Below are 20,504 nucleotides of genomic sequence, written 5' to 3' on the forward strand. Positions count from 1 at the left end.
GGGTCCCAGCATCTCCGTGTGGCTCAGGCTTCCTCACAACGTGACGGCTCAGGGCTCCAGAGGCAGGTGTCCCAGCTCACAGAGGGAAGCTGCAAGGCGCTCTAGGCCCCAGCCTCTGAAGTCACACAGGGTCACTTACGCCACATTCTGTGGGTTACAAGGGAGGGACCAGCTGGCTAGGGTTCACCTGGAGGGGGGTCAGTCCCCGCCTTTGATGGGGGGCATTGCAAGGTGCTAGGAGGGCCTGTGGGAGAGAGACGTTGATGCTGCCTGGGTGGACATGATGGTCTGTGATGCGTGTACCACCCGCCTGCCACCTCTACTTCCAGGGGTCACTGGCCTTGCCTTTGCCAGGGGAATGAGCCCATCCTTTCCCAGGGACAGCATCCGAACTGTCCTGAAATGTATGTGGCCACACCCGGGCAGCCTTCCCTGACAGAGGGACACCCCCATTTCAGGTTCACCTGTCCTGTACAAATAAGGGTTGTCTCTCAAAATAAAGGCACGGTTGCTTGTCCCAGAAGCAAGACCAGCCCCTCAGCAGCATCAGTGGGGAGACTGGAGTGGCTTTTGGGGAGCTGCTAATGAGCTGTGTGTGATTTTTATGAAACTCCATGGTAAATTATTAATTTGGGCCAGAAGTGAAAGTGTGGAACTGGATAGGCTCATGAATGTTCATCTCCAACTTCAGCACACAGAGTCCGATCAGAGTCGAGGGCAGCCGGCTAGACTGGTGACCCAGAAACGGGGCGAGTTCCCTGGGAGGGAGGCTCTTGGGAAACTGTTCCCTCTCCGCGCCTCTCCCTCAGTTTCTCGGTCCAGAGATGGGGCTGATAACTCACATCTCATTAGCACAGTTGCAGCCAGACCAGGGCTGGGACTGGCTTGAGAGAGGGGAGCATTAGTCAGAGGGTTCCTGACCCCTGAGTTTCACAACAGCCTGTTGGCATCGTGGAGTCACTGATGATGGTAATGCCTGCCTCCCACTCGTCTGCCTCCGCTCCTCTCTCGGAGTCTCCCGGGAGTCAGTGCTGGGGTCCCCATGGAGATGAGGGTCCCTTTGACGGACACCTGTTGGTTCTGGAATACGATCATGGTTGTTGGTATCAGGTCACCTCCCAGGTGGCATGGAATGGGCCTGCCCCGTGGTTAAACTGTTCTCCATAATAAGTTGGCATTTCCAGGGTGGTTCTGGTGGGATCTGCTCCTCCTTGACCATCCGAGGCAAGCCCTGGGGAGGCCCGCCACCTGTCTGCCTGGCCTGACCTTCTCTGCCCGTCCTCTGCCTTGGTCCAGGCTGTTTCCCCTGCCTGGAGCGCTGAGCTCAGAAGGCTGGAAACCTTTCTGGGCTCACTTCCTTAGGACAGATGACTCCTTTCTCTGTGCTCCCAGCTCCCACTGTAGCCCTTTATTTATAAGGGAGCAGCATGGTAGTTGAGCTCCGGGACCCAGAAACCAGGTGGCCGTGGAGTTTGGATCCTGGCTCTGCCGTTTGCTCCTTGTGAGATCTTGGGCAGGTTACTTAAATGTGCTGTGCCTCAGTGCACGCAGGGCTAAAGCGTGGAGGGTGATATTTCCTGAGCTTGCTGTGAGCACTGGGAGGGTTTGTACATTGGAGGTGCTTAGTGTGGCATGCAGCGCATAGTAGGTGCTTCCATGAGTGTTTACCTGCTGTTGGTATTATTGTCAGTGTGATTGTCATCGTCGAATTTCTCTCCCAGCCTCCCCCGCTCAGCCCAAGCACAGGGGATACCTTCTGGCCACTGCAGTCTTTTGTGCACGTGTGTTTTCCCTACTTCTGGGAAACTGGGGATCTCAGGTTGCACTGCCACCATGGCATGCCGTGGGGAAGGCCTCGGAGCCACGTCAGGCTATATGGGTTTAGTCAGTCTCTCAGCGGGGGGTGGGGGCCTCGAACCCACCCTCGGCCTGGACAGGCCCGTCTGTACTGCAGCCTCTGCGTGGCGCTGAGGCCACTTCCTGCCTGAGTCCTGCTGGTGGAGGCAGGGGTTTCGGTCCCCCGCCCAGCAGAGGAGGTCACAGAAAAGCGAGGTTTCTGGTGGCTTCCGGGGTTAGAGCCAAGATAGGAACTGCGGCCCGGGGTTCCCAGGCCCAGCCGGCCACTCCGTGCCGTGAGCTTTTCAGAGAAATGGCTCTTGGGGGCAGGCTGCTGCCAGGGGGCATTAAGTGTCACCTGTTTGAGTCCCAGGCACACAGGCTGATCCTGGGGGCCTCCTCTAGGGTGGGGGAGTTCTGGACGCCCTTGGCTCTCGGTCCGTGTCCCTGCGAGCCCTGGCGTCAGGGGAGATCCTCGGGCACAGCACTGGCACCTGCCAAGTGTGTGGTTGCGGGAGGGGCGCGCCGGGGAGGGAGGGGGAAAGGCCTCACCCTTGACCGCCCCTGCCGGGAGTTCCCCGGGGCCTCCGGGGTCCCGCAGGTGGGCCGCTGGAGAACTGACACCTGCTGTGTGACAAAGCCCTGTGGTCCTGGATCCCGGCCTGCAGAGAGGTTCATGAAAAGCCTGTGAGGTTTTATTTGGCTCGTTGAAACCAGTGACTCCACCAGAGAGGCAGCCGGCGGGTCGGACCGGTGGGGCGAGCCGAGTGGAAGGAATAAGAAAGCAAATAGCCCGCAACCAACTTTGTTCTCCTCGCCCTGCTTCGTCCAGGGACGTGGGCTGCCCGCCCTGCAGCTGTGGAGGCAGTTCCGGCCGCCTGCCGGGTGCCAGGCCTGGCAGGGCGAGGGGAAGATGGGAAGTAAGTCGCAGGTCGTGCCTTCAGGGCCTGCCTGGCCACCTGAGCAGGAGGGCTGCACGGGAGCTGCTCCCAGCTTCTGGGCCTCCGGAGGGTGCCGATGGCCCCGGGGGTCGGAGGATGAAAGTTCCCTTTGGCCTGGGGTTCAAGGGGCAGGTTCTGATTCAAGGGGCTCCAGGTGGGGCCTGACCTGCCAAATGGGGCCTTTTGCTCCTTCGAGCCCCTGAGGTCGTCTGCATCCTCCCCAGGCACAGGTGGCACCGATGTGGCCGGTCCATAGGCCACACTTGGAGTAGTGAGGGGCAAACCTGGCCACCCGCGACCATCACAACGTAAAATTAATTTAACTAAAACGAAACAAAATCGCAACTTGCGTTGCTCAGTTGTCCTAGGTCTGTTTGGAGCGCCCCGTGGCCGTGTGGGGCTGGTGGCCACCACATTGGATGGCGCGGGAAGAGGTTTCCATCGTTTAGGAAAGTTCCATCGGACCACGCTGGACTTTTGACCTGTGGGGGACTCCAGCAGGGGCCAGTGGGCTCTCGGGAGCCCCGAGGGGGCGTCTTTGCTGTGTTTGGGGCCATAGGGAACCCCTGTAGTGAGGACTTGACCTGCCTGTAACGTTAAACACGGGCAGTTCTGAAGCAGAGGGACAGTTCAGAGGTGACAGGAGCCCAGACCGGGGAGCAGGGCCTTTATGGAGGTCAGGCTGGCAGTGTCACATGTGGGTGACGAGGCCAGGGAGGAGGTGGGAGTGAGGGACACGTGTGGAAGCTGGAGAGAGGCTGTCAGCGCCCGTCAGTGAAATGGGGAAGTGAGTCGGGATGGGGTGGGGACAGAAGCTGCCAAGTGACAGTTTGATGAAGGAAGGAGTGGCTTTGGATTGGGGACCAGTGGACCCTGGGGAACAGGAACTCTGATGGTTTATTACGTGTGGGGGGGGTGTGCGCACACAATCTCCCCAAGTGGGTGACTCCGTGGACGGTCTCCACGCTGATTCTCCCTTGCACACGCACACACACGCTTCAGTTCTTCCTCACGGCGCCCTGGGAGCTCCAGGGGGACCGGGCGCCCCTCCTTTACTCTCCAGAGCAGGGCAGGTGACGTGCCAGGAGCGCAAAGCTGGAAGGAGGCTGCTCCGGAACCCGGCTCTCCTGCCCTCAGTGTCTGGGGGCTCCCCCAACCCTGGGGGTCCCCATGGCCTCTGGTTCTTGGAAACATCTTCCAGGTGCGGGAGAGGGAAAGCTGGGAGTCATCCAGGGGGCTTCCTGGAGGGGGTGTGGGGCCTTTGTGTCCATAAGAGAGGGCTCACAGCAGAGGCCCAGAGGGCGGGGAACTTGACTGTGAACAGGGGGTTTCGACTGTGTTAGAGTGTTGGAGTTCTGGGGCATGGTGGGGTCTGCTTATGGAGGTGCCTGAAATCCCAGGCAAGGAGTTTAAACGCCTCCCCATGGATGGATTCAACCTTCACAATCCCTGTCAGGCAGGTACTGTTGTCACCACCCGCGTTTACAGAGGAGGAACCTGAGGCACAGAGAGGTTAAGTGACTTGCCCAAGGTCTCACAGCTAGTAAATGGTGGAGTCAGGGTTTGAACCCTGAGATTCCAGTTCAAGAGGCAGTAATGACCTCTCTGTTTTCCAGCCTCTCAGTTACCACCGCCCCCAGGATCAGGGCACAAAACTGCACATAATGTAGAGGCTGGAGCCCTACACTGTGTCCTGATCCGAGTATGGGTCCCCCTCCAGTCCTGCAATTCTGCTCAGTCCTTTCACCTCTGAATCTCTGTTGTTTTTTTAAATTATTGAGATGTAATTCACATGCAGTGAATTTAAAGTGTGCAGCTCAGTGGTTTTTGATTCATTCACAAAGTCGTGCAGCCATCACCACTATGTGGTTCCAGGACATTTTCTTCACCCCAGAAGCAACCCCATACCCATTAGGCCTTGTTTCCCATTTCACCCCATCACCTGAGCCCTGGATAACTGCTAGTCTGCTTTCTGTCTCCATGGATTTGCCTGTTCTGGATGGTTCCTATAAACGGAATCGTACATATGTGGTCCATCATGTCTGTCTTCTTTCACTGAGCCTGATGCTGTCAGGGTTCATCCGTGTTAGTGTGAATCAGGACTCTGTTCCTTTTCATGACTGTGTAATATTCCCTTGTATGGATAGACTGCCTTTGATTTATCCATTGACTCGTCGATGGGCATTTGGGCGGTTTCTCTCTCAGCTGTTGTGAATAACGCTGCCGTGAACACGTGTCTGCAGGTGTTTGTGTGGACGTGGGTTGTTTTTATTTCTCTGGAGTATATGCCCCAGACTGGAGGTGCTGAATCGCATAGTAAGTCTGCTTTTTACTTGCTGAGCAGCTGCCAGAGTGTTGGCTGAGCCTCCGTTTCCCGGCTCTTGAAGGGAGCAGTGTCCTGGGGACCTGCTGGTTTTCTGTATCAGGTGACACATCTGGATGGGGAACTCTAAGGAGCCAAATGATGACTTTCACCGCTGCTATTAATAGCAACACCAGGGCCATCCAGTGGGTGAAGCCTGAGCAGGTGGCCACCAGTGCCCCGGCTGCCATCTCTGCCCGGGGAGCATTTCCCTGCTCTGGCCATCAGTGCCCAGAACAGACTCCTTGTGGCTGAGTGTCCTCCTTGGGAACTTCCTGGTAATTGGAGAGAAATTTCTCCAAAGCCAAATTCCATGGAAAAAGGAGGAGGGCTGTGACCTCTGTCACCCTCCTCTGCGGGGTGGGGAGGAGAGAGAGGGAGGGGTTGGGAGGACTTGGGCAGACATGGCATCGTCTCCTTGCCCGGGGCAGAAGCAGGACATCCCCGGAGCTCAGCTTCTCCAGGATGGGTGTCGGGGAGGCCTGTGCCCCCTCCCTGGGGGTGGGGCACCTAGGCCTCCCGTCTGGTTCTGACTGGCAGCCCCCGGAGCCTGTTTTTCTTGGAGGGCGTCCAACTAGTAGAGGGCTGGCTTGGCCCCGGCGCTCTCGTGGGAGAGAAAGGAAGCTATTGAGGGCCGGCCATGGAAGTTGTAAACTGGATAAATGACCCTCCAGAATGCTTTTCCTCCGCTCTGCAGTGAGAAACCAGCCTGGGAAAATCCCAGTGTCCGTTATTCAGCTGCAGCCCAGAGAGGGAAAACGACTTACCTGGGGTCACACAGCAAGTTCCAGCCGAGCTGGGAGGGCTTCTCCTGACGCTAGTCTGTGCCTTTCAGCAGCTGGATATCTTCTCCTGCCCTCTGACATAGCCTCGTCTATCCCATTAAAGCCCGAGGCTTAATCCCCACAGGTCAGCAGTAGCTGAACTCTCCGAAGCTGCCTTGCTTGACAAGGCCCCGGGGTCAGGAGACCACCCAGTGACCTTACAGAAGAGATCCTAAAAGCATGCGGTTCCTTTCCGGGCATCTCCACCGTGCCTCTGAAGGACTCCTTGGCCACCGTGCCCAAAGCCCTCGGAGGAGCAGGCTTGGGAATGTGGCACGTGTGCTTTCCAGAAAGCACCACGCCAGCCTGCCCTCGTTCAGCTGAGATTGGGTTGGTTTCTCTCATGCTTCCTAGATGGCAGGCCCCTCAGGGTCTGCTCTTCACCCATCTGCAGCTGGGGCGGGAGGCAGCCTGGACTTTGTCCCTGCCACCCTGGGGACTCGGGGGCCCCTCGAGGGAGCCTGGCAGGGTCGTCAGGATCTGCTGTCCCAGCGAGGGACGGCCCCCCAGCGCCCCCGCTTTGGATTTGTCAAGCCCGTCTCCGGTCCCTCCTGACAAGTCCGGCCCCCCCCCCAACCCCAACATGCCCCGCTGGCAGCTTGCTTAAAAGGTTAATCCCCTTGCTCGCTCCGTGGCTGCTCCCTGCGTCCCCTCTCTCCTCCTCCCGGCTTTTTACGCTCCAGTTAATTAAATGTGGCTGCCTATTGTCAGAAGACAAAGTTGGATATTTATTACACCTTGGCGCTCCTGGATGTCAAAGGCGCACACAGTTTGGAGAAATACTGGCAGGGACCAAGCTGAGCATATGTCTGCAGGGTCCAGGGCGGGCGGGCAGCCGCCACCTTGGGTGACCCACGGCCCTTCCAGGTCTGGCTGCAGCTAACCGCTTTCCACCACCGGGCGTCTGATGACGTGTGTTTACCTAGGGAGCTCTGGCAGCATCGCCGGGAGGTCTATTATCCGGCGTAAACATCCTGGTTCCGGAAATTATTTCACTGGAAGGAATTAAAGATGCCGCTAAAATATATACAGATCCTCCTGACATCTTCTGGTGCGGTCAGCACATGTGGCCATCCGTCCCGTGCCCGGCTGGGGTGAGGAGGACGCGGCCTCCCTGTGCCTCCGCTCTCATCTGTCTTCCACGTGGGCTTTGCCATTCTCTCTTCACGTGGGCCCTGCAAAAGCGATACGGCTAATTGTGATGGGTTTTTTTCATGGAGGGGGGGAAATGTGGATGTGCTCATTTTATAGGGTTTTTTCTTCCCCCTTAATAATAATGCTTTAAAGATGTTTGACATCTGTAACTAACAGCTGGCATCCTGTTATGGAAGAATGTCCTTCTATTTCAAAGCAGGTTGAACTGTCATTAATAGTATAATTAGGTGATTATCGCTATATAGCAGAAAACTGTTTAATTGCAGAGATCGCTTTTCTAGGATTCCAGGCTTTTTATGGTTATATTTGTTTTAGCTGTTTGAATTTTCATGATATTTTGGCATTTGGTGCGTTGCCTCGTTTTTGTGTGTGTGTGTGGTTTTTCCCTTCCTGTTTTTTATGTGTCTGACAGCTGTCTTCGGGAGCATGTGGTCCCCCTGGATCTCCCGGGACGGAAGCAGTGATGGGGAGCGCTACCTGGACGAGGGTCTCACCCTGGGGCCCGTTAACCCGCTCGGTGCCAGGCCGGGGTCCCGCAAGGGGCAGGCCCGGGACTCCACCCCATGACTGATCTGATCCCGCTGTGGATGATCGTAGGAAGTGAGACATTTAACCCTCCAGCCACGGCTGTCTGTTAAGAGCCTCCTTTTACAATGCAATTTATTTTTACGGCGAGTCCTTAATACACAATATTACCGAATGTTTCTGAGTCGCGGGGAATCCAGAGGGAAAGGCACGTTTCAAAGGATGTGATCTCAGATGTAACTGGAATTTGAAAATAAATGGGTTTTACAAAATCCCCGAGGAAAGAGTTTCTCTTTCTAAGAAGGACTCTGGATGGACATGAGTGCAGAGGGGAGGTGGCCTTAAGGCCAGCAGGAGCCCGGCCCTGCCCTCTGCCCCTCCAGCGGACGCATGCCCTGTGCCACGGCCGGTTCACCCAGTGGCGGGAGCTGGATGTGCAGAGGCCCAGAGCTGACTTTGGAGCATTGTCCTTCAGTGAGCCCCCTGCTCCCGGAGGAAGCTCCCCAGACCCTTTCTTCCCAGAAACGCAGGGTGTCAGCCTGCTTTGATGGCCGGTGGGGACTTGAAGGGCCTTTTCCTTCCTATGAGCTCCAGGGAGGGACTCAGTGGCAGCTGTGCCCAGGGTTGCAATTCGGGCTCTAGGCTGACCTTGGCCACACCCCTGTGACCTGGGGAACTTCGTGCTCCACCTCGCTTCGCCACTGCAAACCCCAAGGGACGGGCAGCAGGGCGCTGGGCTGTCACCTGGCCACCACAGCAACCCCCACCCACTCTGGGCGACGCTGCCTGGTTTACAAGAGCGAACCGCCCTCTCCCTGACCGCAGGCCCTGCCCAGGGACTTTGTGTCATCCACCTTCATTGTCACCGTCCCCGTGTCCCAGACAGGAATGAGGTCCTGGAGGAGGGAGGACTTGCCCCCAGCAGCCGAGTGAGATGGCGTGGATGTGGGTCCTCCCCCTCTGAGGTTCTTTCCACAGCGGGTGGTGGGCCACGTCCTGGAAGGTGGGCTCCCCGGAGGCAGAGATGACGCAGGCCCGCCCTCTGACGAGTGGCTCGGACAGGACGGGCGGGGCGGCAGGACCATGGGGAACCCTCGCTGAGAAGGGGCCTGAGCATTCAAGGCACTTTCGGTTCACCTGCTGTCACTGGCACCCCGCCCTGGAGGAAGTGATTTCAGGGCCTGCCCAGAGAGCCCAGCAAGCAGGAGGGTCCCGCCCTCCTGCCCCAGCCCCGCCCAGCGGGCCCCTTGTTAGCGCATTTCGTCCTCCCCTACCCAGGAGTATCCTTGCTCCCTAGAGGAGGCAGCTGAGTCGGGGCAGGCAGAGGTCTAGGGTCGCCGGGCGGGGCCAGATGGCCCAGCTCCTTCAGAAGGCGGCGTCCCGTGGCAGCCTCTGCCTCTGAGTCAGAACCCACGTTTCCACCTTTGCCCAGGAGCTTCAGAGAGAAGTCGGGGTTCCCCGCCACCCCCGGCAGAACAGATAAAGGCCCTGCCCCCGGCACCCAGTGTCTCCAGCACTTTGTAATTCTCAGCCTCGCCTCCACAGCTGGTTAGAAGCCCAGGGATTGACTCCTGGTGGCAGGAGGTTTGCCCTCTTTGGGTTCTTTTTTGCAGAGCAGGGGCCTAGACCCGGGGGGGAGCAAGGGGCTGGCAGTCACGATGGATGTCCGGTGGGTGCTGTGTGGCTCTAGGCAAGTCCCTTCCCCTCTCTGAGCCTCTCCTTAGCTGTCAGCCACCTGGTGTTGCGAGGCTGCCGGCCTTTGTTCTCCTGGAGCCCGGGAGGCTGGCAAAAGGCTCTGTGATTCTTCAGATAAGCGCCGGCTCCTCCCAGCCCCCCTCCTGCTGGCACCGGCGGGCTGCGGTGATTGGCAGGAGCCTCCCCGGGGACTCCCAGAGCAGCCCCAGATACGGGCGTGTTGACACCTGGGAGGGTGGCGCGCAGCTGCTCCTGCGGCGGCCCCTGGGTTTTATGGCCAGAGAATAAATAACCCCAAGTCAGTTTCTTCACCCTAATGCTCTTGATAACATTGACAGCATAGCTGCTGGGCCGCGGTGTAGACCAGCAAGGTCAGGGTTGGGGGGACACGGGGAGCCACACAGCTCCCCACCTTTAGTCCCTCTGGGCCAGGCGGACAGTGGCCGGGGCTGGTGCCCGTTGTACAGATGGGACGGCTGAGGCTCAGACGCTTTCTCCCACTGCCGCGCTTGGGTGCCCGGCCGTTGCTCACGCCCTCTTGTTCCTCACAGCAAGTGTGTGGGAGCTGCGACTGTTTTATGTTGCTGAGATGAACAGAGGCTTCCAGGGCCAGCCGACCTGCCCAAGGTCCTCCGGCCAGGAAGTGGCAGAAGCGGGATTCGAACCCATGCCTGCCACTCCCGGCACAGCAGGCTGAGCCATCCCCTAAATCAGACCGGGTGGCTCCCCTGCTCAAAACTCTCCTTAGGAAAGAAGCCAACGATCTTAGCGGCACTGCTGTGCTCCGCCCCATGCCCCCTGACCACACATAGTCCCGCCTCAGGGCCTTTGCATACGCCTCCGTTCATTCCTCACCCACCCTGTGTTTGCTCTGCACACACCTGATGTGCGTTTCTTGTGTATTTTACTGTCTGTCTCCCCACCTGGACTGTAAGCTCTGCCAGAACAGGGCGAGATGTAGTTTGTCTCATTCACGGTTGCATCCTGGCGCTAACAATACCTGGCACACAGTAGGCGCTCAATAAATGCCTGTTAGTTGGAAGCCACACCTCATTGCCCGTCACAGCCGGTATGTGGATTGGGATTTGTGGTTCTCTCCACCCGCAGCCCAAGGAGAGGACTCCGCGTGAGAAGGGGGGGCCTCCTGGGCTCGGGGGAACCAGAGTGGGCTTTGGGGGCGGGGCTGGGGGACAGAGAGCCCCTCCTCGAGGGTTAGAGAACCCCAGGGCCCTCCCTGGGGGCAGGGCGTCTGCCCTGGGGGTGGAATGGGGTTCCTGCACGATCTCACCACCCACTTCTTTTGAAACCCTGGCTGGGGCCAGCGCAAGGGAGGCGGGGGTCAGTCACAGACACAGCCGGGCTTTGTGTCCTTGGAACCCTCTGAAGCCAGCTCGTTGGGGAGGGCGCTTTGTATTGTAAATTTCCACTGAGTAATTATGTCTTAATGTATGGTAATCCGGCCTGGCCCAGTTGCCGGGCAGCCGGTGTCAGCTGTGAGCCTGGGCGGCTGCGGGCAGGACAGCCGGGGTCAGAGGGACATGTCTCGGGGACCTGGGGACGGACGGCGGGGTCTGGCGGGGTCCCGCTGTGTCGCTCCTGAGGACCTGGCACTGGGGTTTGGGGGATTTCCGCAGACTTGAGTGTGGGAGACCCGCCAGTGGTTGGTTCTCTGGAGTGGCCTCCTGTCCTTCCTCCAGGGGGCCCCCCGTCTCAGCACCTTGCCCAGCGATCCTGCGGCAGGTTCCTCTGCGCTCTGGGCCAGGAAGAAAGTCAGAGGACTAGCAAGTCATAGGTCTGAACCAGCCCTGAAAAATCTTCCAGGCTCAGCTTGACTACCTCCACAGACGGCGAGCTCATTCCGTTCAGCCCACAAACATTGATTGAGCACTTACTGTATGTTGGGCCCTGGGGATCCAGGACTGAACTAAACAGACAAAAACTCCTGATTTCCTGGAGCTGACATAGTGGTTGGGGAGGTAGGCAAAGGACAAGCTACAGAGGAAAGACGCATCTGGGAGAGGGGCTGGCGAGCATGGGGTGCAGGGCAGCCAAGGAAGCCTCTGAGCGAGAGCCTGGATGGGAGGGAGGGAGCCAGCCTGGGAGATTTCTGGGGGAGGGGCAGGCCTTGTGACGGGAATAGCAGGTGCAAAGGCCCTGTGGCCGGGCCTCGGCTCGGCTCCTGGACTAAGTTACCGGGTCCCCAGTTCTGAGTGTCCTTTCTGTAGATGTTTCGCGAGCTCCTGCAAGTGTGGAGAAAGCAGAGCAGAGGAAGAGGCGGCTTTGGGCTGCACAGGGAGCTAGTCCCACAGGGGAGAACTTTGTGCTGAGAGCGGGGAAGAGATGAGCTCGGAGAGAGTGAGCGAGGAGGATGTAGGAGCCTTTGGAGGAACCCTTCCTAGAGATGCAAGAAGGCCTTGGGGGGCAGAGGGGAGACCCGAGAGCTCAGGTGGGAGGACAGGGCTGGGAGCCCCGCCTCCCTGTTGAACCTGGGCCCTCCTGCCGTTCTGCCTCTGTGGGGGCACCGAGCGGCCTCCCTCAGCCAGGGGGGGACGCATTTAGCCTCCTTTGACACATACCCAGCCGATGTCCAGAGGCAAGGCGTCCTGCTGGGCCACACAGCCTGGCCGTAGTGGCTGACGCATGTCAGGGGGTCACATCCGCCAAAATTCACATGTTGAACCCGTAACCCGCAGTGTGGTCGAAAGCAGAGATGGGACCCCTCAGGAGATAATTAAGACCAAATGAGGCCATAAGGGTGGAGGCCCTGATACCATAGGATTAGTGTCCTTATGAGAAGAGACCCCAGAGGGTCTGTGACCTGAGGACAGAGCAAGAAGTCTGCGCCTCGAGGGGAGGGCCCTCGGCCACCCCAGCCCTGTGGGCACCTTGCTCTGGGCCGCCCAGCCTCCAGACTGAGAAAATTCAGGCCCCCAGTCCGCGGCATTTCATGGCACCGGAGCAGATGGAGACAGTCGCTAGGCCCCGGCTGTACCTGGCCTCACCTCCTTGCCTGCTGGGCAGTGGGGCGTGGGGTGGGCTGCCGGCTCCGTGTGGGGCCGGGCTTGGAGGAGGGCTGCAGTTCGGATTTGGTGCAACAGCTGCGGTCTGGGCCCTGCCTCCCTTTCTCCTCCTCCACTAGGAGCTGGAGTGGGGCTGATGGATGAAGGCCCCCTGCCCCTCCTCCCCTCCATGCATGCGGGGAGCCAGGCCGGTGGCTGGGGTGGAAGCTGGGAGAGGGAGGCTGGGAAGCTGAGAGTTGAGGTGGCCACGTGGGTTGATGGCAGGTCGCTGGGGTCTGGAATACTCATTGTGTCCAGTGACAGTGTGTTTTGGGAAAGGACACGAGGGCTGCCTGGGCCAAGGCCATGTGGGGCTGGTGTCCTGGGAAGCCTGGTAAGCCAGGCGCTGGGCCCAGAAGGCCCGGGGATCTGGATGGGCCGGCCCGCGTGGAGGCTGAGCGAAACCTTGGGGGCCTGCCTTTTGGGTGTAGGATTTGGGGGCGCTGAGGAGGGTGGGGTTGATGGGCGTCTCCTGTTTCTGTGCCACGGTTGTGGGAAAGGACCCCCAGGCAGGTCGCTGGAGAACCTGGTCCCGTGGGGTCTTTGCACCTGACGCCGCAGAAGTGTGTGCACAGAGGGGGACAGAGACAGGCAGGGTCAGGTAACCTGGCCACAGCTAACTCCTGTGTCTGGTCCCGGGGACTAAATGCAATGAGTCTTGGTGGCACCTCACGTGCAGCCGCCCGGAACTTTCCACACTCTACTCGGTGGACCAGGCTGACCTCACCCTTCGCTGGACTTGCCCTTCCCATGAGCAGGAGGGGATGGAATCCAGGGCCCCCAGTGCTGTAGGATTCACTGGCCGAGGTCCCCAGCCCTGGCTGGCTGCATCTGAATCTCCTGGGGTTAAAAAATGCAGACCCCCGCACGTCCCCTACCACCCAGCAAGTCTGACTCACGGGACCTGGGCAGGGGCCTGGGAATCTGCATTTTCAAAGCCCCTCGCCCCAAGTGGATGGTAGTCGGGTTTAGGAGGCAGATCCCGCCAGTGTGGGGATGCCCGGCGGGGGTGGGGCGGGCTCTGTTCAGAATCTCAGTGCTGGCTTCCTTCCTCCCGCCTCTATTAGTGGGCCGTTGGCACGGAATCGGGGTGGGGGGGGTGCAGGCAGCAGACACAGTCAGCGGCTTCTGCAGGAGCCCTGGTGTCATCTCACTTAGAACTCCGAGCCTGGCAGATGGAACAGGATGCACTTAGCACCCCAAACCGGGCTCCTCAAACATTGCCCGTCCTCCCCCGGAGGTGTCAGCCCCCCTCTCATTAATGTGTCCCGGCAAGAAGGGAGCGTGCCAGGATTCCGCGTGACCTCGGATCCCCGGTGCCTTCCGGGTGGAACTCCGGGCGGAAGTTGGCCGCGGTTCAGGGGGTCGGGAAGCCCCGTGAGCTGGGGTGATGTTTGTGCCAAGTGTGGGAAAGAGCTGGTGTTCTCTGGGCCTCTGTGGGGCCTGGCCGGAGCCCGGCCCCCGGGGAGAGGGTGAAGCTTCCTTGGCCCGAAATCAACTGGGAGGACCCCCATGGTGAGGGGAGGGGTCCCTCCCGGCTTTCTCCCACCTCTGGGGACCCCTCGAGCACGGTCCCCCTAGGTACCGATTGTGGGGCGCCCTGAGCCCAGGCCCCCTGCATTGCTAAGTTGAGCTTCTGTTCTCAGTGGTTCCGGGCGCTGGGCGTGGGGCCTGCCGTCCTGCGCGGCCCCCCTCACCCCCCAGTGCCTTCCTACCCCGGGGCCCGTCTTCGGAGCCTGTGGTTGGTCGCCTGTCTCCTCATTTAGCTGTTCCGAGCCAGCGATCGGGAGGCAGCACAAACTGTGGCATTGGCTGAGCGTAAAAATTCAATTAATTCCAGAAGGCAGATTAAATATAAGTGAGTTTTAATAATTTGCTGTAAAGGCGGAGGGTTACTGCGGGACGAGGAGGGGAGCCACACGTGCGTGGTGAGCAGGTTGGCACAATTGTGGGGACGCCAGCCGGGGACGCTTCCTGGAACCCCTGATTCCTCCCGGCGGGGCGTGCCGCCGCTGCCCGGGGAGACCACTTTCCCCAGGGGGTGTTGTGGCATCTCCAGGTCGAATTCGGGAAGACAGCAGGCAAGGCTGACCCAGCCTTCCACCCACGTGCACCCCCCCGCCGTGTGCCGCATACCCTGTGCCCGGGCAACAGGCAGTCGAGGAGATGGGTGGCTGTTCCCATCTGCAGCTTCATTCCAGAATCCCAGGGAATGACGGCGATGTCCAACGTGGGCAGCCCTGGCCACGTGTGCCCCGCAGTTTGCAGTTCGGCCAGCAGCCCGCTTTCCCCCGGTCTCACCTCTCTTGGCCTGCTCCAGGGCCCCCCCGTTCTGGGCCTGGGTTTGTTGTCCTAACTTTTTAGGAAGTAAAGTGGGCATGAGAAAGGGGCTTCAGACTCCAAGGCTCTGGGCCCCTGGGATCCCCGACACACACATACGTACACGCATTCACACATCTCACACTTGCACATGTGCAGTCACACTTGAACTCACACAAATGTGCACACTCATGCGTGCCCTGATGCGCATGCACGCAGTCACACACACACCCGCACACAGCGTCCTGTCCCAAAGCCACTAAGTCAGTCCCTCCCTGAGTCCCTCTGATTGGGGTCCATCTGGGAGACGGGGTGCTTTTCATGCCCGCCTATTGTCTGTTCCTACCGCCAAAACACACCAAAAAAACAAAAAAGGAGGCCTGAGCCCTCCGGTCCTCCTCCTTGCGCCACCAGAAGTGAGGCCTGACCCAGAAAAGGCAGTTGGTGGAGGTAGCTGTCTGGAGCCAGCCTCCTGGCCGCCCCTGCCCCAGGGGAGGGAGCGAGAGAAAGGAGGCAGGCAGCTTTTATGTGAAGACAGTGATGGTCCAGTGAGTGCAAAATGCTGTTTCAAAGCCAGTGTTCATCACTACCACTTCCCACTGTGATCTCCATAGATTTCTTTGTCTCCTTCAATTGGCCCTAATTATGGAAGTGGAGGCTGCCTGATCAGTTTCATTCTTGTCATGAAATCCTGAGGGCACGCATGAGGACGGGGACACAGGCTCGCCAGCTGCACAGCCTGCAGACTGGCCTTGGGTCTTTGTGTGCGTGCCTGCGTGTGTGTGCGTGCCTCTGTGTGTGTGTGCGTGCGCTCAAGTGTGCTTGGAGACCCCGCTTTCCACCCCCTGCTTGTTCCCCGAGAGGCCTGGCTGGTTGTGCCCTTGGCTCCCTCGTTTTGGGCTGGAGGGAGTTCCCAGTGGACCTCCCAGCTGAGAACTGGCTAGCCGCGATGTGCATATGGTAAGCAGGCTGGGATGCTGGCTGCCACCGAGATGAACACCTGCAAAGATGAAAGCCACAGCCAAGCGTGGCATACCCTGCCTTCCCTCCACGCTCCCTCTAATGCCCTAATTATGCCGTGTTTGTTTCAGTAATTTACACTCTCCGGGTACTGATCCATCAATAATGAATGTATTACCTGTCTCCGGGTAAGGTTTGGGAGATCCAGCATGCTGCTTTGAAAACGTCTGCAAAGCAGGAGGATCTGGATGCAGAACGGTCCCCTGTTGTCGCCCCCCTTACCCCCCCGCAGCCTTTTTCTCTCCAAACGCTCGTTGTTTCTCAGATGGCAGCGTGTTTGGCAAAAGCCGGCTGAGGCTGCTACTTGGTGCTGCTTTTCCGTTCTCCCTCCGTTTTATGCCTTTTTAATATTTAAAGCCATCATTGGGCTGAGTGATAAAATTCTTTCAAATCAAATTTTATCCTTCAATCTCGTGCTCTGGCTTCCCTCTGGCCGGAAAAGTTGGTGGGGGTTGCACTGGCTGTGTGGGGGTGTGGGGGGCGTTCTGTTTGAACGAAGCCCGTGCCAAAGTGGAGGCTGCCGAGACCCCCCCCCCATGCCCCATCCACTCCCTCCTCCCACCCCCCAATCCAACATTTATCCCAAACCCTCATGGACAGACTCAGTGGCAGACCCGCCCAAGACGGACCAGGGGAAGTTTCCAGAGCCAAATCCTGTCCTGTGGGGCTGGATCATCTCTCCTCCCTTTTGCTGATGGGAGAGAAAAGTTGCCAGGGCATTTTTTAAAGATGGGGAAAAAAATAAAAAAGGGGCGTGATGAACTGGGAGCGGTTTGCCCAGAGAGGGGAGAGCTGTTGGTTTCTACGTGCTGTTGTCGCAGGAGCTGGCCAGGAGGACGGGACTGTAAGATGTGCTTGCCCTCCGGTACCAGCCCACAGCTCTGCCTGCCTAGCCCATGTGGCACTGGCATCCTGGGGTCCAGAGGTCTCTGCCTGTTGGTCCCCGAGGGCCGCAGAGACCAGAGGCCTGTCTGGGGATGTTCTGCACTCTGCCCCCACTGCTCTGGCTCCCCAGAGGGCCCGGGCCACCTGGGGCTTTCCTTCTTGCCCTCCCCTTTTTGGCGGCCCTCCTGCCAAGCTGTGGTAGCCAAGGTGGTGTTTTTAGGGTACCCAGAGCCCAGAGCTGGCCGAGGAGGCGGTACTGTGACTCTGTCACGGGAGACACCATCAGTGACACCAGGGACAACAGCATTCTCCCCTGTGTCACTGGTGGCTCCTCCAGTCTCTTGCTTTGGCATGTTGCTAGCTTGGGGGTGTTTTTCTGCCCAGCTGTATCTCCATTTGGGGTGAGGAGGAAGGAGAGTGCCCCGCCCAGCCCCACCCAAGTCTGGAACCCTCCCCTGTAATTGCGGTCTGGTCTTGGGAGGTGTGGGACCCACCCGTCTGGGTTCTGATGCTCGCCTCCCTTTTGGCTGTTGGCAAGTCACCTCTGCTCTCTAGGCCTCACTTGTCTCGCTGGTAAAGCCGGCTGTGATGACACCAGCCAAGGTCCTTCCTGAGGGCTTCCAAGCCAGGCGCTGAGCCAGGTCTCTGAGCTACACTCCTTCTTGCTCAGGGGTGCCACATGGTGCCTCAGTGAGGAGCACAGACTGGGAGCCGGCCTGCCTGGGTTCGCTTCCTGGCTCTGCCGCTCACTAGCTGTGTGACCTTGGGCAAATTACATAACCTCTCTGTGCCTCAGTTCCCTCCCTTGTAAAATAGGGGTAATAGAAGAATCTACCTCACAGTGGGAGACAGAGCTTTGCAAGGATGGAATATAAATCGCCTAGAATAGCAGATAACCATTATCACCAATAGTAAATTTCCCATCCATTACCTGTGAGGTCAGAGTAGCAGTCCTCATCATACAGATGAGGAGCCCGAAGCTTACCAAGGGGGTAATTGGTTTCAAATCAGATGTCTGAGAAAGGCCGGGCCACTGGAGTCCTGTCCTATTCCAGGTGTGACTGTTGCAAAGTGTTGCCGCCCTCATGGCTTAGCCTGCAGACGTGTTCTCCCAGCTCGGGGGGCCTGACGTCCCAAACCCAGGGGGCTCTCGGCCGGGCTGGTCCCTCCGAGGGCCGTGAGGGAGGGACGCGTTCCAGGCCTCCCTCCTTGGGTGGCTGTCTTCCCTGTCTCTTCACATCGTCCTCTCTGTCTGGGTGTCCAAGTTTTCTGTTTTTTAGGGACCCCGGTCATTGGATTAGGGGCCCACCCCGCTCCAGGATGACCTCACTGAACTAATGAATCCCGTCTACACTGACCCTAGTTCCACACGAAGCCCCGTGCTGAGGTCCTGGGGGTTAGGACTTCAACATATGGATCTGGGGCACCCAGTTCAGCCTGTGACAGCAGCCTTGCCTCAGGCCACTCGGGCTTTCCGGCCCTAAAACCTCAGCTTGCCCCCACAGTGATGGGTCCCAGCCGAGGACCGTTTTCCCAGTGCTGGGGGAGGTGACACGGGCTTTCCCCCGGGGCCTGCTCCTGCTTGCTGCGCCCGCTCTCGGATCCCTGCTCCGTGGGGGCTCTCCGCCAGCTGGCCTGGGGCTGTGCGCTCTTCCAGGGGCCCCTGGGACGGATCCCTTGCCCGTGGGCGCCAGGCCACCCAGCTGTCTCACTGCCGGGCTGCGAGGCCGGGAGTCACAGCTGCTCCTAGAAGGTGCTCACAGGTCCCACGAGGCTCTGTCTTCTTGCCCGCCGTCGTGCTCCGTGGACTTGAGTACAGACAGTGTCCCCTTCCCCACCACGGAGACCAGCGCGCGCGAACCCAGACCGCACGCCTGGGCGCAGGGGCGCTGCTTCCTGCTTGTGTCGCGACTTGTGTCGCGAGGAACCTTGGAGCTTCTGCCTCCTCTCCTCCGTGCAAATGAGTTGTCCGTGCCCCCAGGCCCTACTGCGTGCCTCCCAGCCCCACACCATTCCTCCTGCTTGGGGGGAGCCCAGTGCACAATGCACAGTAGCTAACTTTTTAATTTTAAATAGTTCCGGTAAGCAGTGAGGGAGAAATAAGTGGCCACAGGTGCCAGGGGTCTTCGTCTAGCTGGTTTTTATTGAGCTCCTACCTTCAGAGTGTGGGTTGGTTAAAGTCTGTCTTTCTCCTTGGGCTCCCGTCACCCCTCCAACGCATTTGGAATTTGGGGGGGACACCTCCATTGCTTCCAGACTGGAGAAGACCAAAGTGGGGATGGCCCTTGGCCCCGGGCAGGGTTGCAGGCTGCGGGTCACAGCCTGGATGCCCTGGGAGAAAGATCAACCCTCACTCCTGGGGGCATCTGGAGGGCCTGGCTGTGGAAAATGAAAAAAATAAATAAAAAAGAGCGGTTGGGAGAAATAAAGGGGGAAAAACATCGATGTGGAGCCCCAATTGCTAGCAGATGGTGCTGGTATTAGGAAAATGAAAATACGTGCGGTAAATTTGCTATTTGCCAGTGTTAATTTCTTATCCCAAGGTAAAACCTTCCCCCGGCCCCAGCCACGCCATCTGCACGTTCATAAAATACATTACAGTGGAATTGATGGAGCGGCAGTGTGCACGTGGGGCTCCGGGTGGTCGGGCTCCACCGGGGGAGGGCTGGGGACGCGGATGCACCTGCCGGGGTCCTGGGGACGAGCCCGGGTGCTTCCCGCCTGCAGCCCAGGTACGTCCAGGTGCGCTCCTGGGTGCAGCAGGGGCTTCCCAGGGCTGGTCTCTTGTTGGTTTTGCCCCGCCATTGAGCAGAGGCCCCGGGGTGCCGCAGGGGAGGCTGTTAGGACTCCGGGAAGCTCTCCCACATGAGAACCTGCTCCTGTCCCCGTGGTCCCCGGGGGACCAGTGCTAGCAGGGCTGGTGATAACTGGGTCTGCGTTGGTGGTCCCCACCTCTCCCCCCAAGCTTTCCTGGTGTCTCCCTTGGGCCCCCTCTCCCAGACCTTCCCATGTCTGGGCAAGTAAAGAGTTCAGGCTTGCAGGACAGGCAGCCCTGGATGCCGCCCCGGCCTCTGGCCTTGCTGGACCAGTTGTTCAGTATTTCAGTGCCGTTCCTGTAGTTGCCCTCTGTAGCCCATCCCCTGTGGTCCTCCCACTCTCTACAGAGGATGTGGTCCGCCTCCCCTCTCCATCCACCCCTTCCCAGTTGTCAGGAGGTTAACTGGTGAGCCCACCCCTTTGGTGGCAGGCACAGTGTCCTCACCAGCTTCAGTTCACTGGGGTGACCCCCCCCCCCCACAACTGGCTTCTTGCCTCCCGCTCAGTTCCTGCCAGGAGGGCAGAACCAGACAGCCTGCAGAATGCTCCCATCACAGAAACGAGGCAGGGTGGGGGGTGGGGCTCGAGCCCCCTCCACCCGCTTTTCAGGATGCAGCGTCCCCTACGGGGTGTCAGGTCCTCAGTCCAGCTGCGTTGAGGGTGGGCCTTTAAGCCCCTCGGGCCCCTGGACTTGAGTGGACAGAGCACATGCTCAGTAGATGACCAGTGCCGGTGCTCCGCCCCCCCCTCAGCATCCTGGCGCTCCCCCCTTCCCGCTGCATGCCTTGGGGGGCCGGTGGCCCAGCCTGGGCCGCTCTGGCTGCTAATTACCAGTGTGGGAACGGCTTTATGGTCCTCCGGGGCCCTGAGGGAGCCCCCCACATCTGGTCAATTAATGCTGAATCTGTAATTCGGATGACATACAACCCCAGCCAGCTCTCCAAATGAGGCGATTAAAAGGCTCTTCTCCTCCTTCGCTGAAGAACAAGCAAAACCAGGACCTTCTTTATTTCTAGGGATTGATGGGCCCTGCCCGTGACCTTTGCTGGGACAAGAAGTATTATCA

The 20,504-nt window shown here is 59.1% G+C and overlaps 1 protein-coding gene and 1 long non-coding RNA gene across 7 annotated transcripts in view; one reads left to right on the plus strand and one right to left on the minus strand.

Annotated features, from left to right (window-relative positions):
* The window catches only part of GSE1 (Gse1 coiled-coil protein), a 404,616-nt gene that overhangs the window by 308,535 nt on the left and 75,577 nt on the right, over positions 1 to 20,504 (plus strand). The gene's annotated exons all lie outside the window — the stretch shown is intronic.
* Positions 6,672 to 8,641, minus strand: LOC139042384 (uncharacterized). The gene is made up of 3 exons (XR_011499076.1): positions 8,498 to 8,641; positions 7,815 to 7,883; positions 6,672 to 7,138 (listed from the first exon to the last, which is right to left on the minus strand). It is a non-coding gene; the product is annotated as an uncharacterized lncRNA (long non-coding RNA).

Source organism: Equus asinus, chromosome 28 (assembly GCF_041296235.1).
Source record: "Equus asinus isolate D_3611 breed Donkey chromosome 28, EquAss-T2T_v2, whole genome shotgun sequence".
Taxonomy (NCBI): Eukaryota; Metazoa; Chordata; class Mammalia; order Perissodactyla; family Equidae; genus Equus; species Equus asinus.